This window comes from Brachypodium distachyon, chromosome 4, assembly GCF_000005505.3.
Source record: "Brachypodium distachyon strain Bd21 chromosome 4, Brachypodium_distachyon_v3.0, whole genome shotgun sequence".
NCBI classification, from domain to species: Eukaryota; Viridiplantae; Streptophyta; class Magnoliopsida; order Poales; family Poaceae; genus Brachypodium; species Brachypodium distachyon.
The window spans coordinates 16,454,794-16,470,886 of record NC_016134.3 but is presented as its reverse complement, the minus strand read 5'-3'; the positions used below and the strand labels follow the sequence as shown (position 1 = coordinate 16,470,886).

The 16,093-nt window shown below is 46.0% G+C and overlaps 1 long non-coding RNA gene and 2 pseudogenes across 2 annotated transcripts; 1 reads left to right on the top strand and 2 right to left on the bottom strand.

Moving 5' to 3' along the window:
• Positions 1 to 2,504: 2,504 nt before the first annotated feature.
• Positions 2,505 to 3,757, bottom strand: LOC104584959 (annotated as a pseudogene).
• Positions 3,758 to 6,822: 3,065 nt separating this feature from the next.
• LOC100839733 lies at positions 6,823 to 13,327 on the top strand. Of its 2 annotated transcripts, none has more exons than XR_732254.3 (5): positions 6,823 to 7,099; positions 7,186 to 8,689; positions 9,894 to 10,183; positions 10,713 to 10,878; positions 13,029 to 13,327. It is a non-coding gene; the product is annotated as an uncharacterized LOC100839733 (long non-coding RNA). The 2 variants fall into 2 exon arrangements; XR_001408054.2 differs by having other exon boundaries at positions 7,183 to 8,689.
• On the bottom strand, positions 11,561 to 13,029 carry LOC100839428 (annotated as a pseudogene).
• Positions 13,328 to 16,093: the final 2,766 nt, after the last annotated feature.

Here is a 16,093-nt window from a genome sequence, read left to right as displayed (position 1 = left end):
CTCATAAACATCATTAGATTCTTAATCACTAGTAATTAATCATCACTACCAACTTAATTAGAGGGTAAAATTGTAATTTTCAAGTGGCACACCCCATTTACTGTCCACCTGGGTTTTGTTAAATCTAGCGACTGCGAAAAAAAGCATAAAGAAGTGATGCGGTTTGCAGTAATTTACTGTTTTATTTCCTTACACATTTCAGAACAATCAAATTCAGATGTCCGCGAAAAGAAACAAGATAGCATGATCAATCATGAGGGGTGGTGTCGGCTTCGCAGTTCTCATTGGCGAAATAGAGCTTGGAGCCGGCGAGGTCGTAGACGAAGCGCGTGTCCACCTGCTGCATGGCGCCGATGATGGTGATGTGCCGGCTGGGCACCACGGCGAGGCACATGTCCTGCGAGACCTGCATGAAGAGCTTCCTCGGCCCGAGCACGATGCCGTCCCCCTCCACGGTGTGCAGCGCCACCGTCGGCAGGTGAGCGAACGCGGCGCCGGTGACCCGGAAGCAGAAGCCGAACTCCGACCGGTGCACCCGCGGCAGCCCCAGCGCCGCCACGCGCTGGGCCAGGTCCCGCACCAGGATGTCGTACGCGGCCTGGATCATCACCATGGTGCACTAATATGAACCAACTACGGCTTGTTTTAATTCACATTACTCATGATTAACAGTAAATGAAACCATAATAAAAAAAATCAACTCAAAAAGAGAAAATCTTATTGCAAAACTTGGTTCGGGACTCAAATTGGACGTTTGGATGCTAAGTTCGGGAATTTATACGAATATGTTGCAATTTGTGAACCATGTCATTTTAAGTTTGTGTATTGACCTTTAATTTTTATCCCAAATTTAAATACCCATAAAATGACACCATGCCAAAAATTGTTCTTTTTTGACAATGTTTTAGTATTATTTCATTTTTACTATAAACGGCTCTACAAAGTGATATGTAATTATTTTTACATAAGATGTGGTGATTTTAATTCACATTAGTAATCATTAAAGACAAATGAAACCAAGGTAAAAGATTCGACTAAAAAATGGATCAAATTAGTGCGAAACTTGGTTCGGGATTTAAATTTCGAGGTTCACTCTCGAGATCGTTCATTTTATTAAGTATGTGCAATTTTAATTTTGTGTATTGACTTGTAATTTTTATCCCAGATTTATATACCTATAACTTGGTACCATGCCAAATTTTGTGAATTTTTTACAAAGTTTTCGTATTGTTTCCTTTTTCCCTATTAAACGGCTCAGGAAAATGAGAAATAATTTTTTTACATAAAAATTTATGATTTTAATTCACATTAGTAATCGTCAGTGTCAAATGAAAGTACAATAAAAATTTCAAAACACAAAGAAATGGACACAAAAAAGACAAAAGTCTTTGCCGGAGGGTTTTTTGCCTAGCCTTCGGCAAAGGGCCCTCCGTTCACGGCGCCGTTAGCCACAGCCGGCAAGTCCACGTGCTCACCTTCTTTGTTAGAGGCTTTTTTTTATTCTTTCCCGTAGGCCGGAAAAAAGCCTCCGGCAAAGGGAGATTTTCCCATAGTGATACAGGTAGTTCTAAATGATATATTCAACTACAGACTATAGTACATCTGTAGATAAATGCAGTGGAGCATTCAGAGTGCTAAAGAAAGCATATCGCTAGCATGTTTAGCATGGTATCCAAACTAAAAGCAATTACATGAGTGTACCAAAAGGGTGTTGTATAGGATATGCTACCATATATACAATTACCGGATAACCATTGCCCATTGCCTACATACTTTACTGAAATGGAATCAGACTGGATTACTGAAATGGTATGCTGCAATTTCCTTTTACTGGAACTTATCTGAAGCTACAACTATAACTATCTGGCCTAAGGCAAGAAGGTGCCGAAGGGAGTACATGGAGAAGGAAATGGTATACTGAGAATAAAAACACCAGAAATATTCACAAAGTTTGTCCATATGACACTTAAAATAAAAAAATAAACAATGCCAGACTGAGAATGAGGATGCATCACGCAAACCTTCATAGTGACTACTACTGAAAGCCTAACAGCTGAAACGTTAAGAATTCAACATTCTATTTGCACTCAAGAAATAAAAAAAAGAATCTGTTGAAGAGATCGTTCTGTTAATCTGTTTGTTATATTTTTCATGTAGCAACATTATTCATCCGCAATCACCAACACTATATCATTGCTGATCTGGGCTTGGCGGAGTTCTGTTGGAGCCCGATCCAAACCCATTACCATTGCCGAGCTCAATACCGTGAACAACCACCGGTTTGAGCTCCACTGTCAGCATCCACTTTCAGGTAGCACGGTAGCACCCCTCTGCTGTTCACCTGGGTTTTGTTAAAACCTCTCGCGACTGATCATATATAGTGGTTCCATGAAAATAAATAAAGAAGTGGTGCGGTTTGCTGTAATTCACTGTTTTATTTCTCTAAACACTTCAGAACAATCAAATTCCGATGTCCGCTAAAACACAAAACAAAGATAGTACGGTCAATCATGGGGGCCGGTGTCGGCTTGGCAGTTCTCATGCGCGAAGTAGATCATGGAGCCAGCGACGTCGTAGGCGAAGCGCGTGTCGACCTGCTGCATTGCGCCGACGATTGTGATGTGGTCGCTGGGCACCACGGCGAGGCACATGCCCTGCGAGACCTGCATGTACAGCTGCCTGGGCCCGAGCACGAGGCTGGCCCCGTCCTCCGTGTGCAGCGTCACCGTCGGCAGGTGCGGAAACGCGGCGCCCGTGGTGCGGAAGCAGAGGCCGAACTCCGACCGGTGCACGCGTGGCAGCCCGAGCGCCGCCACTTGCTTGGCCACCTCCCGCTGCAGGATGTCATAAGCCGCCTGGATCATCACCATGGTGCCCGTGCCTGGGTCCACGGCGCAGCCGCCCGTGTACCGGCCCCCGCCGGGGGCCTGGTGGCGCCTGAAGATCTTGGCGAAATCCCCCTGCAGCCTGTGCCCCGCGACGCTGAGGCCGTCGACGTCGATGAAGTAGGCGCTGAACTGCGGGTCGACGGTGTAGCGCGTGAAGAGGATCTTGGTGCTCTTCATGTGTGCCGTGGCCGGCACGTCGGCGCCGAACTTGAGGAACCCGTGCCGGTCCTGCGCCCGTGCCCGAAGAGGCAGTAGGAGAAGCGGTGGCCGAGCTTCACGGCGAGCGAGGGCTCCTGCTTGCCAAGCCCCAGCACGCCTGCGAGTACCCCGTGGCTCTCGAACCCGGCGCTCTGGTCCGTGCAGCCGAAGGTGACGCCGGCGACATGGTCCGTGCCGGACGCGAAGGTGTCGGTGCCGAGCACGCCGCTGGCGTAGTGGGCCGAATTGTCGAGGCGGGCGTCATGGAACCGGAACTCCTGGCGGTGGTATGACGGCGAGGCCGACGGGTTGAAGGGTGGCGGCTGCTTCGGGAACGCGTTGTGGAGCGGCGCGCACTGCATCCAGGTAGTGCTGCTGGCCGTGTCCAGGACGAGGGAGTAGGCGTGGCGGCCGTGGCCCGTGCCGACGGTGACGGCAACGCTGTAGGTCAGGTATCGAGGCGGATGCACGTGCGGCCGGAGCGCGGCGGGGTCCAGCAGCTGGAGGAAGCCGTGGTCGTTGACGCGTACGGTGTTGTTCCATCCGGGGCTTGGGACCAGACGCAGGCTGAAGCCCCCGCTGCCAGCGTCTCTGGCGACGGCGATGGCGGGGTGGAGGAGCGCCGCCAGCGCCAGCGAGAGGAGGAGGAGTGCTCGCTTGGCGAGCAACATCTCCGTATGGACGTATCGCTATCGGTTGCACTTGCAGCAACCGTAGGATGCACACTGGATAACTTGTTGGCGAATTTAGGCGACCGAGGGTTCGGTTTTATACCGACGCAGGGCCGGCACGTAGGTTTAATTAATGTGCATTAAATATATTGTGATATGGGGATATCTCCTTATCAGATTTGCAGCATATCCGTTGCATATTTTTATGTTGATGATATACATATGGCTATATGGGACTGAGCAGCGGGGCCGCTCCATATCGCCAACTAGCGGCGCACGACAGGTGCCCCGCTCCCTCGCGTTTTTGCTCAGCGTGCCGTCCCAGCTGCAGGGGCGGAGGCAGGAAAATAATATAGAGAGAGCCAAAATAAATGAATGATTTATTAGGGAGTGACAAAACATAAAAATATGAAGCTCATATAATGAAATTGCAAAAATTATACAAGGACTTAAGTAAAAATACGAAATCATAGGGGGGGCCAGGGTCAGGGCTGGCCTGGTCCCTGCCCGCGCCACTGCCCACCTGTATTTGGACAAAAAGGGTGGATAAAATATCAAGTTGTTCAACGGTAACTCTCCATTTATCTCTTCATGAGTTTTTGACATGTGGGTCAAGAAGACAAGTGGACAAGATTTGGATGAGTTTTGCACAAATAGGGACTTTTCATACTCTCCCCAAATTTGGGGAAGAAATGAGGGTGTGAACCATTTTGGACAAATGGGGGTTCACATTGAATTGTGTATTTTGCTCATGGACCCTCATTTGGACAAATTTGAACAAATGGGGAGAATTGAGGGGCTTCCCTTGGAAATGCCCTAAATTCCTACTTGCCCTCCATGTAATGTCCGTTTCCTGTTTTATGGTCATACCCATTAGGTATTTGGGAAATAGCCTCGTAACTGCAATCTTCGAAACAAATCAACAATTCTTTTTGTTTACTAGTTGCATCTGCTCTAGATGAACAACAGTAATATGGCAAAACAGATAAACAAAATTGAACAAAGCACATAAAAAATGTTGCCCATTTTGTACAAATTTTATGAATAAATGGACGACATTTTTTACGAATCGGAGCGAATACAAAATAACCAATCTTTCAACAAGCTAATACTTAAAGCAAACAAAAAACAAGTTGATACCAACAACCTCAGCGTGTGCACTAGCTTGTTTCTGTACTCTGTACTCCGTAATGAAGCTGAAACATTTTGCTAATATCAGATGTCAGAATTTCAACTATCGAAACATGCTTCAGGCCGTCTAAAGCAGCGTTTTCCTTGTTTCAGGACCACTGTTAAATCTCCAGACACATTGTCATGCGGCTCCAGAAAGCGTGGCTAGGCTCGTGGAGGGTCTAGCACAGCAAACAAACACACATTTCTTTTTCTTTTTTGCGGGGAAAACAAACACACATTTCAGTTACAGTATCACCAATTTCAGTTATGCTGATGGACCATAAATTAGTTACTTTCAACTAAATTACATAAATAACCTTCCCAAGTTCTAATTTCAATTAAGGAATAAATGTATCGAACTACTCCTTCCGTGTTCCGACCCATAATAAGTGTCTTAGGTTAAGCTTTGTACTAAACTGAGACACTTATCATGAATTGAAGGGAGCACTAATTAAGCTAATTGCTTGCGAGGTAATAACACATACAATAACTTGTCATGCGCGCGCAGTTTCATACAACAACTCTCAAATTAAAGCCTAGTAGTACATCAACTTAGGTTGCGGAATGACTTTTGGTCAATCAGGCTCAGGAGCTGCCATATGTCATCACTTGCCACACGCCATGGCTTGTTTATTTTTACGAAACCCCTCACCGATCTATGATGTCTTGCAAAAAAAAAAACACGTAATATGGTTACGAAACACCCTTCTTCTCCCTACCGAATCCCCTTCGATCTTCTGTCCAATCCCTAGCCCTAAGTGGTGAAATCAATCCCCAAACGACAAGAAGAGGGCGTTGTGAGGGATAAGGGCGGTTGACAACGAGGAGAGGGCGACGCAGACGGCATGGTTGACATTGGTGAGCCTGGGTTGAGTCGACGTGCGGCTTACGGAGGCGGTGGCAGAATGGTCGCCCACGAGGAGTGGGCGAAGGTGACCGGAGAAGTGCTCTGGGCGCTGCCGCAGTCGACTGGACTGATGAGTAACTAAATTGCCTGCCTTGATTTGGTGAATTTTTGCAGTTGGATGTGTGTGTTGAGCTGAATGTGTCTCATTTTACTGACACGATTTCGTGACCGACATCGTGATCGAGGTGTCGGAGAAGGAAAATAGGAAGAGACAATCAGGAGGAGGGAAGAGGAGAGGACCGAAAGAAATTAGAATGTAAAAGAAACGAGGCTTTTCTCGCATATTTTCATCGCAAAGGTCGCGTGGGGAAGAAAACCGAAGACGTCTTTCGATCCAAGTACTAAAATGCATCTGTTCTTTTTTTTTTTAGTTATGTAGATTGGGACATTGGGTAATCTTATCTTACCTGCTCCGCACGAAATTTCCAACCTATGCTACCGCCTAATTCTTTCAGCCCCACACGCTCCTCCTCTCGCTGCTCACGCCGCCGCCCTCCTCGTCATTGAGCCGTCGCAACCGCCTCCGCCCTATTGTCAAGTCCTGCTTGGATCTAGACAAAGAACAAAGGGGAATTTCTCCGAACGAGTCGCCAAATCAAGACCGGCTCTATATGTTGTTTATATTTGTAATTGGTTTTGAGCAATGATAGCAATTGAGTGGCGCTTACAGAGCACTGGGCTCGCGCTTTATAGACACAACACAGTGAAAACGAACACGGTATGGTGAACAGTACTCCTTTCCAAAATTCTTGTCGAAATATTACATACATCTAGATACGTTTTAAAAATAGATACGTCAATTTTTGAGCAAATTTGAGACAAGAATTATGAAACGGAGGGAGTAACGGTAAGGCCATGTTTGGCAGCCCGGTTTTTTAAGAGTGTCCCGTGTTTAATCCCGGTCCAGCCCGAAAACACTCGAAAACTTTTTTTTGGCCGTTTGGCAGGCCGGTCCCAACGGGTAAAAACCCTGCGAAACACTCCGAGACACGCCGGATAGGGCGGAATATGAGACGCGAGTTCGACTCGCGTTTCTTCCTCGCCTCTGCGTCGCTACGGCGCCGCCGCCCGCCTCTAGGTAACCATCGCCCGCCTCCGCGCCGCGGTAGCCTACCTCCGAGGCCGTTGTAGCCCGCTCCCCGCTGCCGCCGCTTGCAGCCTCCGCGCCGTATCCGCCCGCCACCGGTCGCCCGCGACCTCCGCTGCCTTCTGCAGCAGCAGTGACCTCGCCGCCAGTCGCACCACCGGGGTACGAGCCCACGGTACGCACCCTCCCTCTCCCCTCTCTGTGTTCTCCTACCCTATTCCGCGCCGCCATTGACATCATCCGTCTAACCCTATCAAGCAGAGCTGATGACTCCGCTGCCGTCGCTCTGGCTGCCGTTGACTTCTCCGGCCGGACGCAAGCTAGCTTTCTTTCCTTCCTCCTGTCCTTTCTCTCATCCTCAACAGGCCAATTTTGGGACACTGTGTTTCTTGTTGTTAGTTATCACACAAGATACTTTTCTTGCAAATTTTAGTAACAATCGATGTGTTACTGTTGGATTTCCTACAAGAAATTTTCATTAGATTGATTCACAGAAGCTATATGCCGACATGTTGTTGGATTTTGATAATCTTAGTTTATCACAACAAATTTTAGTTGATAAATTGTTGCCATCACACAAGATACTGACCTGATCTTCTTCTCTAAAGATGTCATGAAATGTGGTGGCAGCCTGGATTTTTATTTTTGGGTTGGGAAATTAGTTAAGTGACTGTAATTTGGAATTTTGCATCATTAATTGCTACCTTGTTGTGCAGCATAAGCGTGTGATGGCATCCTGGAAAGCAATTTCTAATGCTTCATACATAGCCTGAGCAAGTTGGCAAAATAACCTGTGTATTGAAAATGTATCGCCATCACTGACACTACTTCTATCTGTAGCTAATGCTTATATGAAGGTTAGCATACATGGTCTGGACATTAACATTTTTCCTTCCAAAGTGATGCAGGTTAAGTGCATCTCTATGTAGTTAATGCATATATGAAGCTTCATCTTTTTTTCCTTTCTAATATGTAGACTGTAGCTGCATATATCCTCATGCATATATGCATTGTTATTCTCTGATTGTTTGTTCCTTCTTTCTACCTAAAATGACACACATGTGTAGCCTGATTATATGCTTTCTGCTTCAATATATGCAACTTCTTGGATTAACTTAAACAGTAGTGGATAGCTAATTTAAAGCTTGTTCTTCTAACATTTTTCTTCTAAAGAGCCACACGAAATACCACCAATCAAGTACAGATGTCTTGTTATTTAGTTGGTCGTTTGTTTGCGTGGCTCCTGTGGAAAAGTGTACCTGCGTTATGTTCTCATGATTTTGATTGCTTCAGATTTTTTTTAGATGAAATTGGTAACCAATTACTACACAAGCATGTATGCTGCAGTTTACAGAATAACATATGAATTTCAAGGACAAATATTTCTAGTTAATAACTGACATGTGTCCATTTATCAGTTATGATCAGTAGCAGCACAAAATTGAACTTTACTCATGCTTACCAATTCTTGATATTGACAAGCTTATGGTCCTCTACAACTTCGCAATGTTAACTCCAAGAATGACAAGGTGTGCTAGAAGAGGAAGACTGGAATCAATCTATTGTTGATCGTTTAATTTGGTATTATTGCCAAGTAGTTGATTTTTCATGGAAGTACCTGAATAAGCACAATGATCAAAACCTGAGATGTTCTTGTTTTATTTCATTCTGTCATGCTGTTTTTGCTAGATGAGATGTAAAAATCTGAGTTTTATTGCCTTCCATTGTGGCCAGATACTTCTGAAATACAAGGCGTTAGATACTGGTATGCCTTGCATTGTGTCCAGATACTATACATATACTTATTTTGATGCAAACCTGTTTGTACTATGTATTGGGCAATATGTTCACATCTCCTGTTTGTGTTGATGTGCTGGGCAATAGGTTCGCATCTCCTGTTTCTACCGATGTACTCCAACATCCAATGATTGCTGTTGAAAAGCTGTACCGAGTTGAAGTTGTAAAAATAGATTTTTAATACAGATTCATGTGTTGATAGACTCTAGGATCACTTCTGAAATACCTTCTAAGAAAACACGTGTGCCAAACGCTAGAAATGTGGTGGGGGACTGGAATTGAGTGGAGACAAGTGTTTCGGGTGATAAGGGTGTTTTCACCCAAAACCCTAGGTAAAAAACACTAGAAAATCCAAAAAAAAACCACTGCCAAACAGGGCCTAAAGGAGCAAAGCGATCTTGGCCGTTCCTTAGCCCTTGATAACCGAACTTGAAGATGCTTCGACACTTCTTCAGTAAGGCGACAGAGTGGAGTCTGATACCTACTCCTCATCGAGCCGCCGCCGGCCCGCCACCTCCTCCTCCCCTGTCTGCGCCGACGCCCCTCCTCCCTCTGCTCGCGCTCCCGCCCTCCTCCTCATCGAGCCGCCGCAGCCGCCGGCCTCCGCCCATGCCCCCCTGCCTGTCACCGCAAATGGAGGGAGGCCAAGTTCGCCTCCACCAGCCATCATTGGCCGCTTCCCGCGCGACGTCGTCCGCGGTTCCTGCCGCTCGCGGCGCACCAAGCAGTCTTCCCTTCCCGTCCGCCTCGTCCTCCCCGGAGAGCTCGCCGAGCATTCTGCCTCCGACGCACCATGGCCTTTACCAAGTCGACCTCCTCTTATGTTGCATCTATTGATCTGGAACTGGAAGTGTTCGTAGCTATATATTGTTTGTTTGGCTCTCTATCTAGAATTTTCCTGAACTCAAACCCCCAGGGACAAAAGCACATCACATGTGGTGTGGCCACTAAAATTGCAGCTAGCGATGCACTCCAAGTGTTTGTGGAAATGTCTACTTCATAGTGAGATTCTCTTTCCAGTTTACCTTGTTTTTGTGTGTCTCAAGTGTTTGGAAATGTCTTCTGTGTGAGTGCTATCTCTAGAACCTAGACATGCCATTTGAAGATGATGGATAGATGGAATTATGTATATATGGATTTCTAATTTTGTTGCATGTTCAAATTTTTGACAGCCCATGACCAATGGACATATGCCGTTAGTTCTATTCCCACTTGAAGAAAAGAATAGCTTGAATAAATTTTTCGTAAAATGCTCTGGTGCAAGATTTCTTCTTTGTTCGTGAGCAAACTCGGCGTGGGGAGTGATGAAGGAGCAGGCAGCTTCTGCCTTCCGGAGTCAGCTGGTCATTCTGTTTGCGAAGCTAGGCCACGAGCATCAGGACATACTTCCATCTACTCGTCATCACATTGCCTGGGCTTTGCATTCAATTTGGCAGGATTTATTGTTGCAGCTAATCAAAAGGTATTAGTACTTTAATATCAACTTCTTTTTGGAATTTATGGTTCTGTATAATGTTTGTTTTTCCTGCTATTTTATTTAACCTTGGATTCATGTACTATATGCCCCTTTGCTGGATTTCACTTCAGTCACCTGTTAGAGCAGCTTGAGACCAGGTTTTGGTCGTACAGTCTTACTAGAAGTGCACGTATCAGTTTCCTATTGAAAATGCATACAGTTTGCAGCTATTGTTTTTGCTGTTGTAGTGCCTTACACAGTGGTGGAGCGACGAAAAAATTTATGGGCGGGCCAGGCTAAAGCATAGCACAATTTTTCTCGCAAGGATGGTGATGTTACTTTGTTTCTCGCAAGGATCTGATTTGCTCTGTTTTTTCACATAGCACATAAAGTTTAAGAAATCTGCTATAGAATACTGAATTTTGTTTTGCTACTTTCCCCATATGTGTAACATTCTCATGATTCAGCAGGGTTGATCACAGCGATTACAATCCTAACGGCATTTTTCTCATCTAAAAATTTACTTGGTTTGCAGATTCATGAGGACCTAGACAGGGTGAAGTGCTTCGATGCTGAAGGAGCCCTCAAATACGGAATTATTGACCGTATTGTTTTGCCTTCTCAGATCAAGAAAGAGGAATACGCTGGTCAAAAGAAGCATCAATGGGATATGAGACTTGACTAAGATGCTATTGTACGGAGTAAGTGTTAAACTGCACCACTTTCCCATCGTTCGCTCCTGCATTAAAATCTTAATGCTTTTTCATCAGCTCATGTGGAGATATGAGATTGAGTTTGTTATCTCCAGTGTCCTTAGACTTAAGTACAACCAGTAGCAGGCAAAAATGAATAGTGCCATTTGTCTTCTGTTTTGTCATATATAACGAGGAGCGCAACATGATTAAATGCAGTTTTATGATTCAGAGTTGATGTACATCTTCATTTTTACATCCAAGACACATGCTCTTTTGTTACATCTACCGGAAGAAAATTTGTAGCTATAGCTCCGATGAATAATTGTTCAGGTACTCCGTTCTTCCACTACATAGTCGCCATTGCTAAACATAATAACTAACCAGAATGGTGTTTGAAATTCGAAGTAAAAAATAGGGCATTATTGGGTGATGAGACCACAACAGATCCGTAAAGGGTACTCTTAAATTATCAAACTTTTATGTTGTTGCCATCTTATACCTAAATTGGTGATATTTTTACACGCATGAGAAGAGGGTTTGTGTCCTTGGTTTTTAGAGTTATCATTGTCCATGTTATTATTTGGCCACACAAACAAACTAATTATTGGATTCAGTTAGGATGTGTACATAAGCATAAGGTTATCAAATAAAATTAGGGACTTTGGCATTTTAGTTTAAAATCCTCAGTATTAACCCACGGATCATTTGTTTCTCTGTTGCATCGCACGGGCACTTGACTAGTATATAGGAGCTAGTAGAACACAGATGACTCCCACTAGCACTGCAGCGACCTTCCACTTTGGTCACTGTCGACGAAGCTCCTCACCATGTCCTCCACGGGCTCCCACACCTTCATCCTCCACAGCTCCTCAACACCCTCGCCGGCCACCACGTGCGCAAGCAGCTCCGTGCAGTCCTCCCGCCGGACGTCCCAGCCTTCCAGCGTGCTCATCCGCTGGATCTTGCCCACCTGCTCCAGCACGAGCCCGAACGTGTTGGCCTTGATCTCTTCCACCGCGGCGCCCAGCAGCTCTTCCTCATCATCAGCGCCCTCGTGTCGCAGGTAGGCATCCATCTCCGGGAGCCCGATGGCACGGCGCACGCCACGGGTGTAGTCAGCGACCCCAGGGTCGAACGTCGCCCGGGCCTCATCCACCAGCCCCCGCCGCACCATGTCGTCCACTCACATGGCCGTGCACCGGCGCAGCATCTCGGGCGCCGCATCAAGCCAGACAAAGAGGCAGTCGTGCGCGTTGCTGAATGCAGCCCCTCCCCCGTCCACGAGCGCCTCCACGTAGTGGTTGGACCCCTCGGCCACGACGGGGAGCGCGCCGCTGGAGACCACGCGCCCGATCGCCGCGCCGGCCTCCCTGCAGAAGTCCTCCGCGGTGAAGTCATCGTCGGGGCAACGCACGCAGCCGAGGAGGTGGTGCGGCACCCCTGCACACTCCTCGTCCGTCACCTTGTTGGTGATCACGGGCAGCCCGGCGTATGCCTGGATCTTGTCCGAGTTGATCACCTCGCCCCCGAAGCGCGCTGCCACTGCGATGGCCAGCTTTGACTTGCCGGTTGCCGTCGCCCCCAGCACGAACACCACCTTGGGCTTACCTTGTTGCTTTTGCTCCATCACGCTCATGGTATGCTGCCTGCTTGCCTGCCGCCCGATCGAGTGTTTCAAATATATATTGTGATGGGGAAATCTCCTTTTCAGATTTTTCAGCATATCCCTTTAATGTTGATATATACATATGGCAATATCCATTGCATACCTTTAATGTTGATGATATACATATGGCCGGCCATACGTGACTGCGCAGCAGCGCCGCTGCATATCACCAACTAGCGGCGCTCTAATGTAGATGATACACATAGCCATATGGGACTGCGCAGGGACGCTGCTGCATATCGCCATCTAGCGGCGCGCGCCAGGCGCCTAGTTTCCCTCACGTTTTTGCTCAGCGTGTCGTTGGGAAGGGTAATGATTTTACTCGTGCGTTTCCCTTCTCGTACCCACATGATAAATTCACTGTTCTTGCCTTTACTCTGTGTTTCTGTGCTCTGTAGTGAAGCTGAAACCTTTTGCTAGTATCAAATATCAGAGTTTTTTAACTATCGAAACATGTTTCAGGTCTAAACCAGCGTTCTCCTTGTTTCAGGACGACAGTTACATCTCCAGGCACTGTTATGCAGCTCCAGAAAGCGTGGCTAGGCTCGGAGGTCTGGTCGGTAACAGGAGGCCATGAACTCCGCGAGCTCATGGAGGGTCTAGCGCAGCAAACAGACACACATTTCAGTCATTATGTGACCATAAATTAGCTACTTTCAACTAAATTACATAAATAACCTTCCCAAGTCCCAATTTCAGTACAGAAAAAATGTACCTAACTGCTACTTAAGCTAATTGCTTGCTTGTATCTGAATGTTTAAATAATTCTCATTACTAGTTTTGAGCTGATTACAACTGCAGTTAGTAAATCAAATAATAACAATTAAGATGTGTTGCCTGGAAAAGTTGAAAGAAACTACTCAATCAAGAAGGCCGTGATGTCTGAAGAAGAAAAGGCACGCAGAAAAATAAAAGAGAGAGGCAAGCTTCAGTCCATCATCTATCACTGCAGCAAAACATGAATCATGAATATTATGGCATCTATAGCATAACTTGAGTCTAAATCACCAACCACGGACCAATGATATAGCACAGTGTTTCAAAACCATTTTGATATGCATGTAAACAACAGAAATGAAAATTCAAGAAGTTGATTGTTCAAGAAGTTCCCTGCAAATAAAAAAGATCGTTCAAGAAGTTGCAATACTAAAACAAGATTACGAGGAAGAGATTACTTGATGGGCGGAGCCACCGTGGGGGCACCTAGGGCACGTGCCCGGGCTCCACGCCGCTACCTGTCGGAGCTCCGGAGGTTCTGCTGTCGTTCCGGCGCCCAAAAACGTGGTGTGCCCCGAAGACGACGAACAGATCCGTCATCGATCCGTTTTTCCCGGAACGCCGCTCGATCCAGTTTTTGGGCCAGGAAACTTATTCTTTCTTAATTTCCGAAAGCTGGGCCACGAATCTTGCTGCCATAGAATTTGGAAAAGCTTTCAAAGCAAAAGAGCAAAAAGGAAAAAGGAACTTCAAAATCCCGCCTCCTTGTTAGGAAGGAAAAGCCAGAAAGCAAAGAGGTTTGGTTTACGTATGGTGGAAGGTGACATTTTCCGGTCAGAACGGCGGAGCTCTAAATAAAAGGTATGAAATCCAATCCCTTATCTTTATTAAGCGTAGGGATGAAAGCCAAGAATGAAGTCGTCTCATCTCGTATGGTAGCCTATTCTTTACCTCTCGATTCCAGGGTTGGATGCAACATTTCTATGTTATAGATAGGTGAGTTGAGCAATACTAGTTTTCGAGGATTTCCACAAGTCCGTCCGAGTTGAGGGGCTAGGGCTTGAATCCGGTCGGTTGTCCGACAGTGCCGTAGTTGAATAAGCATTTCCTTTATTTACTTCTAGAAGGACTCGAAGTGAGACCAGAGAGAGAAGAGTTTTCCCGCAAACCATGGCGACTAGCTAGTCTCAAAACAAAAGAGTTCTTTTTACAGTAGCGGGGTTGGGAAAGTAAGGAAAGTAAAGCCCGATGATTCTGTGGGAAGGGACGGATTTCTAATTCCTTTTTCCTTCCTTTTTACTCCACAGTCCACAACGCTTCTCCTCTTCTTTTTACCTGGGCCTGCTATAGGCGGTTGGGCCTGGCTCCTGGGCGATTGATCTCACGCAGCCTGAGGCGGATCGATCGATCTCCTCTAACTGGTCCCCTCCTCCAGGCCTGGCTGCTGGGCGATTGATCTCACGCGGCCTGTTCGCTAATTCGTCTACCTACGCTAAAAAAAAAAGTAATTCGTCTACCTCCCCAAAAAACCCCAATCCGGCAATGCCTGAATTAAAAATCCCCAATTCTCCAATTACCCCGAAAGCCTCCAGCGATGGCAAATGAGAAATACTACGGAGTATATGATTTACTAGCCCATTTTTTTCTCTAAATTCTCTTGTGGTTTGTTGCTGTACGGCTGCCATTGGATTTTGGGATTTTGTTGTTTACTCGTTGCAAGTGCTGGCTCCGTTTACTTGCGATCAATGGAATATAATAGTTTGTTTCAGCTTGTTCGGTGCTGTGCCCAGGCTTTGACGACAGCACCAGGCTTTGACGGAGCGCTGGCTCCGCCTCCTTGAAGATTTGTCATCTTAAGGCAAGTCCAGCAGCTCCCAATCACTTTCCCTATAGCGTTTTTAAGGGAGAAAACCCAAAACGAAGCTCCAGCAGATCCGCAATCATCTCTCCAAAAAATTGGGGTCTCCAACTCTACCTCCCTTCTCCCCTATAGATAGGCGATGGAGGCCTCCCATATCCACGCCAAGGAGCAACCGCTCGATCCCTCCTGGTGCAAGGAGGAGGGATTGGGATGGAAGGAGGATGCGGGATGAATTTTGCACTGCTAGTTGATTCTCAATTCCATCGGTAGATGATTGCAGGAGCTTAATTCTAAATTATAAATTCTCAATTCCAGGACTAGATGATTCTATTTTGCTGAACCAGGAGAGTTGTGCAATATTTAGCTAAATTGCTCTCAATTCCAGGAGTAGATGATTCTATTTTGCTGCAATTTAGCTAGTTGTGCAAGGAGTCGATGAAATTGCTGTCAAATTGTTGATCAATTTCAAATGATAGTTACATTCTTAAAAATATAGAATATGGGAGATCTTTTAGAAGAACTGCTAAAGTTGGGCAATTTTTAGGAGAGTCCCTCATTTTGAGATATAGGGGAAAAATTTAGGAGAACTGCTGGACTTGTCCTTACATTCGGCATTTGAACTTGGTGCCGACTTGGGCAAGGAGAGACTCAAGATTCTCCAGAAACATTTCAAGCGTGCTAGATAAGAATCTAAACTATACTACGAGAGCATCAAGCTTCTTACACACTTCTTAATTCCAAAAGGAGAACAAATGAGCAAGTAAATGTAACTTCAAATGAGGAGCTTTTAGATTGTCATCTTATGAATATCATGGACGTTCAACTACAGTACATAAATGCAATTGAGCATTCAGAGTGTCAGCGTGCGGTTGCACCCGGGTGCACGAAAGGCACTTCCCACGGTAATTCATGTACACACGAATAGATTTTCCGATGATGTACACACGAATTAATTCATGTGTATCGTTGCCAGTTCG